Raw genomic sequence first — 10000 nt, forward strand, 5'->3', positions numbered from 1 at the left:
GTATATAAATCCCGGGGTTATAACAGCTTTGAGACTGACGGGCCATAAAGATTGCAGGAGAGCTGCGGATGCTAAGGTCATAAAGACTTTGAAACAATAAAAATCTTAGAACGAGAGGCAGAGAAAAGGAAAAATTGACAAAGAGTAACAGCAATATAAAATCTACAGACATAAAGACAGACATACAGAGAAAAAGATACACGTATAAATATAGCATATTTCCGCATACTCGTATAAATGCATACAATACATAAATAAATACACAGAGAAATGTATACATACATCCATATATAAACATATTCGGACATATATAGATACGTATATAGATACATACACAAACGCATATATACATATATACACACATACGTGCATAAATATATACAGACATATATAAGCACATACATACAAACAAATGTAAATACATACATATATACGCACATACACATACATACATACATACATACATACATACATACATACATACATACATACATACATACATACATACATACATACATACATACATACATACATACATACATACATACATACATACATACATACATACATACATACATACATACATACATACATACATACATACATACATACATGCATACATACATACATACATACATACATACATACATACATACATACATACATACATACATACATACATACATACATACATACATACATGCATGCATGCATACATACATACATACATACATACATACATACATACATACATACATACATACATATACATACATACATACATACATACATACATACATACATACATACATACATACATACATACATACATACATACATACATACATACATACATACATACATACATACATACATACATACATACATACATACATACATACATACATACATACATACATACATACATACATACATACATACATACATACATACATACATACATCCATACATACATACATACATACATACATACATACATACATACATACATACATACATACATACATACATACATACATACATACATACATACATACATACATACATACATACATACATACATACATACATACATACATACATACATACATACATACATGAAGAAGCACCACAGTGTGAAACTAGTATTGGAATAAACTTCTCAAAATGTGTTTTCTTTCCACTCCTCTCACAACCTGTCAGGATGTATTCACAATCATATAATAGGACAAATGACCTACATTCCTTGATAGCTGCTTATGTTGGATAATTATGCATAATTATTATCTCTGGTGTTAATCCGAATAACACCCACAAATTGTATAACAGTGTTCAGGAGCCCGTCGGTCAAGCGTGATATTTTCAACTTGTATAGTTTCGTGTGGTTATTACCAATGTATTTAATTTAGTTTTATGATTTCCCTGAATTAATTGATAATACATTAGAAATGTATATAAATGTATAATTTACTTTCCTTTCTCTTTATACACAATTTCCATATGATATATCTACTGGTTATGTTTGTTTATTTATCAGTTATATATTCATTTGTTTATTTCATTTGTTTTTCTTTTATTTATCTATTTACATTTATATCTATTCATCTCTTTTTACATTTATGTGTTTACTTATTGCTTTATGTATGCATTTGTTTATTTATTCATTTACATTTTCATTGATCTATGTATTCATTCATATATCTATTTATATATTCATTAATATTTTTATTTTTATTTATTTTTTATCTATCTTTTTATTTGTCTATCTATTTATTAATGTTTCTTTCTTTCTTTATTTATTTATTTATTTATCTATTTATTTATTTATTCGTTTATGTATTTGTTTACTTATTTATTCATATATTCATCTGAATATTCGTTTTGCTCACTATACGATTAAATTTATCTTGAAATCATAACATGACTGCAGGTGCGTCATTTCTTGCTATCAGCAACTAATTCATTTACCTCTCTATGATCATTTCCCTTTAATAAGAATATCCTTCTATTTTAGTATTACATACGTACCCATATCAAAAGGCTTTTTCCCGCATGTAATGGTCAAATCAGTTCATAGAATATACCCACCCTGCAAATATTGCACACATCTCTCCTCGAGAAAGAAGGGTTGTGCCTGATCCACGCCACTCTGCTTAGTTCAGAGGTAGTACGACAAGACACAGAACTTCCGCAGCAAGGCCATACGGCCAAAACCTAGTTTACTTCCTCCCCTACTTCATTACATGGCACCCTCCACCTCATCTGCAAGAGAATCATACTGAGTAGAAAAGATGGCATCCCTTCGTGCAGCGTCGTTTCTTCATCCAATTACAATCATTTTCACTCACACCTATCTTTGACCCTCTCCTTACCTCACGCCACTGACATTTCACTTGCATCCAGTGGCCCCTTCACCCCATCCATCCACTTAATTCTTGGTTTTCACCTAAAGTTTCCTCCATCCATTTTTGTTTCAAATGTTTACGCCTTTCTCCACTAATGTTTTCCTATGTGTCTATATCATCCCAACACTCTTTAATCTATCCTATACACAAGAACCTTCGGTTTTATGATTAACTAGATTAGTTGAACCTAGAGACTAATTATGCTTAAGTAGTAACTATAATTATTGCATCCGGAAGATGTTACAGACGCTCAGTGTTTCGTTCAGAACACTCTTTTCAAATTAGGTCATTCAATATAGGACCATTTTTTTTCTCAAGTATAGGATTTTTTTTTCGTTTTTTCATCTACTTTGATCGAAAGCATATTCACCATTTAATCTACTGATTAAGTTTACAAATACATAGACACAGACATAGTCTTATGGTATATCAGGTTCCAACTGCGAATATGACATTGTATTCAGTTGGAGAAACTCCCTCCACAGTAAAAAGGTGGACCTTATTTCAAACCTGTTACCAAGAAGCGGTTTAGGGCGTCGTTAGTTGCGACGAAGGTCGAGGAAATGGCGGTTCGATCCCTGGCACCAGTGAAGTTGGACCAAGGGCATGGTTCATTAAATTTCACGCTACAAAGTCCTTTGTAAGGGGAATCGTCCTAGCCTCCCGATAGGGGGGAAATTTGTGACGTTAAATCATATCATAAATTTTATTCAAATGAGGGTCGTATCATGAAACTAGCACGATTGACCATTTTGCTGATTTTTGGGACGATTGTTTGTTTAACAGAAGATAACCAACTTGGTTAAGCTGGGGGAACATCTTATCCAGATTATTATTATTATTATTTTTTTGTTACATTTCACGAATTAAGTAGCAACTCTAACTACCGCCAGTCACATTCACAGTTAAATTGTTAGAAGCTTAAGTGATTTGTCAGTTTGGCACTCCTGCCGCGTAACGTAGTTGAATCACGACGTGGGGCACAGAGAGGCTCCATCTGGGTCGGTCGATATCGGTGAGGTTCTCCCACCGACATGGTTTCTCCCTCAGCCCCTTTTAGTCCACGGCCATTGCCTAAGCCGAATAGAATCGACGGGAGGTCACCGCCACAGAATTGATAAATCGTGGCATCCAGTTGACGGGATCGAATAGATTGTTTTCAACGAGTATTACTTTTTTCTTCATAATAAACACTTAGTTGTTGAGGCACAAAGTTTCTGAAACCTTTCGTTCCAGAATCATCCTAAAGGTCTATAAAATCCGCTACAAATTAAAACAGAATGTATAAGGTACGTCCGACGGTGGCAATAGTCAGCCAAGGTATTCGCAGTCCGTATATCCTTCTCAATTATCTCTATTCGTAGCAAGTGGTGAATGTAATTTCATTCTAGTCAACCACGAATTAATCTTAAATGCGTCCTGTTAGTTCTGTGGTGACGAGGAGAATTCACTTTTCGCAAAATAAAATCGAGAAGTGTTTGTCGAATGTATGTAAATGTAATATTTGTTATCTAGTAATTAATGGAGACAAAACCATAACAGGAGAACACTCTTACTTGAATAGAATCTTTAGGTATGTGTGTTATAATAGGGATGGTTGTGTACAATATATATATATATATATATATATATATATATATATATATATATATATATATATATATATATTCACACACACACACACACACACACACACACACACACACACACACACACACACACACACACACACACACACACACACACACACACACACACACACACACACACACACACACACACACACACACACACACACACACACACACACACATATATATATATATATATATACATATATATGTATATGTATATATATGTGTGTGTGTATGTGTGTGTGTGTGCGTGTTGATGTGTGTGTGTGCGTGTGTGTGTACGTATATATATATATATACATATATATGTGTATATATATATAAATATATATATATGTGTGTGTGTGTATGTGTGTGTGTGTGTATGTATATATATATACATACACATATATATGTGTGTGTATGTGTGTGTGCGTGTGTGTACGTATATATATATATATATATATATATATATATATATAATATATTATATATATTGTTTTGTCCATCTATTCTTAATAACCTTTTCACATATTTTGGCTATTGTACTTGTAAAGGAGACCAGTCTGTAATTGTTTGGGTCTTCCTTGTTTCCCCCTATATATATTGGTAGGATATTGGAATTTTCCGATATTTTTCCTTCTTTGAGTGAGCAACTTATCACCTTATATACTTTGTCTATTATTTCCCCTATACATTGTTTTAGTATTCAGTTTGCAATACCATCTGACCCGTGTGATTTCCTGACATCAAGTGTATTATTTTGTCCATTATTTCTTTTCTTGTTACAATTATTTCTCTCATGGGCAGGGATCTCACTTCATTTCTTTTAGTCCTGTGATGTAATTTTTTTTCTAGTGGACACATACTTGAAATGTTTTATCATGACTTCAGCCATTTCTATATCTTCTGGGTATTCTATATTCCCTTGGCATATTTTACTATTTACTGTTTGTTTTTTAGTTTACTGTTCACATATCTATAAAATAATTTTGGTTAGTCCTAACATTTTTCTATTATGTCTTTTTCATAGTTTTTTCCTTGTGTACTTTTATATGTTCATGACTAAGATTGATATATATTTGCCAGTTTCCATTTTTTTTTAAATATTTTCTCCATCTTTTCCAAGCTTTGTCTCTTCTCTCTTTCGCCTCACTGCACCTTCTATTAAACCAGTACTTAATATACACCTTTTCCTGTTTTTGTCTTGGTACATATTTATCCACTCTTTCGTTGTAGATTCCTCTTAAAAACATGAATTTCTCTTCCACTTGTGTCTTTATTGAAGAACTTTTCCCAGTTTACTTTTCAAAAGAAGTTTCTAAGTTTTCGAAAGTACGTTTTGTTATACATCAGTCTTCCTTTTCTGTATTTCTCATTTCTTTCCACATATATTGTCTCTTTTAGTTTAATCTCATGTAGCATGTGATCCCTCTTTCCAATTGGTGTCTTGTATTCAATTTCATCCACAATTTTAGGCTCTAATGTAAATATTTGATCTAGTATCGACGGTTCATCATTATTTCTATATTCTGTATTTTCTTTTACCCATTGTGTCATTGTATATTCTCTAGTCATGTCAAATAATATATTTCCCCAAAGGTCCTCTCCACCTGACTATCATCTCTTCTCAACATATTTCTTTGCAGTTAAAATCTCACATAATTACTACGTTTCCTCCGTCCTTCAGCATCTCATTTAATGAATGCCTTGTGTCTCCTAACATTTTAGAATAATCGCTCTCTTTCCAACAACCCGTTTTTGGGGCACATAAGTCACCATAAACATTCTACTTTTCATGTCACTATTATCAATTTTTATTATGATCATTTCCACACTGTTTTCTCCCTCTGTAACCTTCGTCACATTTAAGTTTTTCTTAGTCAAAAACATGACTCCTCTACCGTGCTTTCCTCTCCATTTTTGATCTAGTGATTATATAACCCTTGTCCAACACTATTTGGGGGTAGTGAATCCATTAATTTTGTCTCCACAATTACCATTATATCTGTTTTTTTTTTTTGTAGATAATAATTTAGTTAATTTAATCCTGAGATCAAACCGTCTATGTTAGTATAAGTCGCATTCATTTTTTCTCTATTTCGTTCTCTGTTCCTTTTTTTTTAATATACCGTTTTCTCAGCCTCATGTCTAGTACTCTCCAATAGAACTTCTTCTTTTTAATCTCCGTTCTTTTCTCCTTTTTTTTTAAGCTTCACTTCTTAGTATCTTCTCTCTTTCTTTTATCTTATCGTTTATTTTTTTTTATCCATATACTTTAATATTTTTTACTATTTACCAATTTTCCTGCTCTTGTTGATACTTCTTCTGCTACCTTTTGTGATCTTAATTTGATCTTTAGAGGTTTACTTTTTCTTTTGAGTATTGCTCCATCCTATATACTTCTTCTATTTCCTTTTCTATTTCTTGCTCTTCGTCTTGTACTGCTTTCAGAAAATTTCATGCTATTTCCTTCTCTTTTTATCTCTCTCTGAAGTACCTATGTAGGTTATGTTTTTCCTTTATACCATATACTAATATGCACTTTCTTGTCCACTGTATCTCTATCCCAGTTGTCTTTCTCTTTAATTACTTAAATAAATGTGTCTTTGGTATTTCCCTGCATTTGTTGTTGGATAATTTCTTTGAAAACTATCTCTTGGCTTTCCTGATCCTTTTCTCATTCTTTTCTGATTTTCAATCTTCTCGGTCACCGTTTTGATGAGTTTATTTGCCTCTCTTTCCAAGGTCTCAAAATTGGTGGTAGGTTTTATTTTTCATCTTTTCATTTTAATTTTTTACTTTGATTAATTATTTTTCAATTCATTTACCTCGTTATCTATTTCTGCATTTTCTTTGTTTAAGTCCCTCAGTTGTTTGTAGGTGTGTGTGTGTGTGTGTGTGTGTGTATGTGTGTGTGTGTGTTTGTGTGTGCGTGTGTGTGTGTGTGTGTGTGTGTGTGTGTGTGTGTGTGTGTGTGTGTGTGTGTGTGTGTGTGTGTGTTCGTGTGTGTGCATGAATGTACAAAGATCCCATAGTCGGAATTACAAAAGAAAATGAGAAAGTTAAACTTCTATATTTCGGTTAATAGTTATAGCCCTCTTCAGGAAAGTACAAGATACATGAGTTGTTTGAGACTTGAATACTATTAAGATGAAAGAGGAGAACGAACATGGGTAGATGATGGGCAACGTTCAATCAGTTAAGGTGGGGTTAGAGGAAGGAAGGGTACGAAGTCAGGAGGGGTAGGGGTGTGAGGTCAGAGGGGGGAGGAGTGTGGGTTCGTAAGGGTGTGTGTGCAGGGTCAGGAAGTTTAAGATTCTTAATCAAACAACTCACAGCTAGACGTTAGATTGTATCCGGAGACCAGTGTCTTTTTCAGATGTTAAGGTTCGAACATTCTTCAATTAAGGCGGATTCAACCATTTTCCTCCTGAAACCTCAATTAGACTGAAACATTAATTTAGCCTCATCTTAATCAAATCAATTATTCGTTTGCTGACATGTTGGAACACAGCCAAACTTTCTTGGGTATATCGAATAGATTTTTTTGTGTTCGGTGGTCAGGTCCCTGACGGTTTGACCAAGGTACTCTAGTTCACAATCCCCGATAGGGTAAGCTGTAATCTCCTGGAGCCTCGACTCCTTTTAAAACTTGATGGACATTAACAATTTGTTTGTGTACAGTTTTGGGGTAATGATAGACAAGTGTGAGGTGGTTCTTGGGGATTAGAATAATAGAAGGATAGATGGAGCTACAATAAGGGATTTTTAAAATGTCTTTGTAAGAGGGTTGTGTGGTGGGAGATCTAGCCTTACTGAGAGCTTGATTCAAGAACAAGGATGAATATGCCAACTTTATAAATTTATTTCTGATGAGGTTAATCTCCTGGTCCAAGAGCTGAGGACTACAAATCCTCTCAGAAAAAAAACAAAAAAAAAACGGAGGCAACATTCTTTTTTACTTTGTCGGGATGGTTACTAAAAAAGTGGAGGTATCTACCTGAATGGGTGGGTTTCCTGTAAACTGTGAAAAATAAATTACCACCAATCCTTCTAGTTAAAATATCTGAGAATGGGATCTGGTGACCTACTTCCCCTAATGTTAAATGCGAGCCTGAGTGAGAATTTGTATAAAAGGATTTTCGGTTATGATAGGTACGTGATGGCCAATAGCATCAGCGACAACGTTTGCTTTTTCGTGCACAGGTGAGAAAACTGGCATGAACTCTCAATTGTGAGAAAGCTGGCATGAACTCTTGAATTGTGAAAAAGCAACGAGTAAGTTTTACCGAGAGATTCTTTCCTTTGAATAATTGCAACCAAAGACATTGAGGCACCCTAACTCAACATTCAGTGTCACAATTTTAAAGCCGTACAGGAAGATAGAGAACACAAGTGACTTGAACATTCAAATATTAGTCCTCCTGCATAGTGTCGATAACGCCGTAAAGTATAATTCAATCACCCACCACTGATAAGCACAAAATTACCAACGTATGTAAAGACTGACAAAACTATAACGGTCTCGACTTATATGTAGGCAGCCTGAACTATATCAAAAGGCAAGTGCCCAAACGATTTAAGCTTGCGGGCTGCAACGAGGACCCCCCCCAGCAACTCTGCTAGTGGTACATCATCATCGACAAAACAAGACCAGTGAATTTTATGTTATTTGGACAGTGCTTACCTAAGTCACCGATTTGAAGATGAGTTTCTCTAGTACTTGGTAAAGAGGTCTGAGTCTATTAACTTTGATATGACTCTCGACATCATCAATTTCTTTTCAATGGAGTTCTAGTCCTCCATTTTAGTCCTATATCAATTCGGATCTCTAACTAATCTGTCAGAATGATTCGTCTTCTTCAGTATCTCTCACATTGTATCACTACTCCTCGGCCTTGAACACTGTCCAGTGCATTTTTTTTTTAACCGACTTTAAAACTTCACATTTGAAGATATCCCATAGTTCTTTAGGGTCACCAAGGTAATCAAACACTATAGATAAATTTGGATTCAATATGGTATACTCCACATGTAAATTATTGAGGCACTCCAAGTGCAATCTTAATGAATTATAATTTGCAGTTTTCCTAGACTTAAGAAGCATTCCTAAGAACTCAGCAAAACACTAAATCCTGCAGTTCTACAGGATCCCCAAAGACTTATATGAAGCACGTGATCTTTTTCCCTTGACATGCATCCAATATTGCTATACCCCTCGACCTTGGACGGTCTCTGATGTATTCCTTGCCCGTTTTCAGTTTCAATTTTTAAAGCATTTTGCAGTTTTGTCAGGGTCTTCAAGGGTATAAAACACTTTTGAGACTAATACTGTATACTCATGAACACACGTATAATTTCTAAGGTTCTCCAGCTGAAATCCTGGTGAATAGCATCTCGGAATTCTCTTGGATTTAAAACACAGACTGGTTGTTATTACAAGACATCTATGATCGATAATAAAACACCCAAGTCGTTATTAAACTCTGCAGTTCTGTAAGATTTTTAAAACAGTGATAACAGGTACATTATCTACATCTTTTGCTAGACCTATGATATTGCTATACCAAGTGCATAGTTGTGGCTCTCTTCTCAGAAATCAGAAACCAGGAAAGCTCAGCCATTTTGATTGTGCGTAATTCAGAAAGAGAAGTGTATGTGTTTCTGATTGCAGAGTCATCATAACACACTGCCAATATTGTCGGTACCAGTAAGTGAATTGAAATCGTCCAAAATAACGAGAGTGTTCCGTGACGGGCACTGATTGATTATTGAGTCAAGTTTTACATAGATTATCTCTTCCTCAAATTCATACGCCTTGGTAGGGATATATACTGCAATAAGAGGGATGAAGCCTGTGGTGTGCTTCAACATTAACCAGTATCATCCACTCATCGATTGGAAAAACTCGTATAACGGCGGTGTATATTCGGATAAATATGTCTATGCCTACAGCCACCCCTCACTCGTCCTTAACCC

This window comes from Oratosquilla oratoria, chromosome 8 (assembly GCF_046742065.1).
Source record: "Oratosquilla oratoria isolate Oo_2021 chromosome 8, ASM4674206v1, whole genome shotgun sequence".
In the NCBI taxonomy this organism is placed as follows: Eukaryota; Metazoa; Arthropoda; class Malacostraca; order Stomatopoda; family Squillidae; genus Oratosquilla; species Oratosquilla oratoria.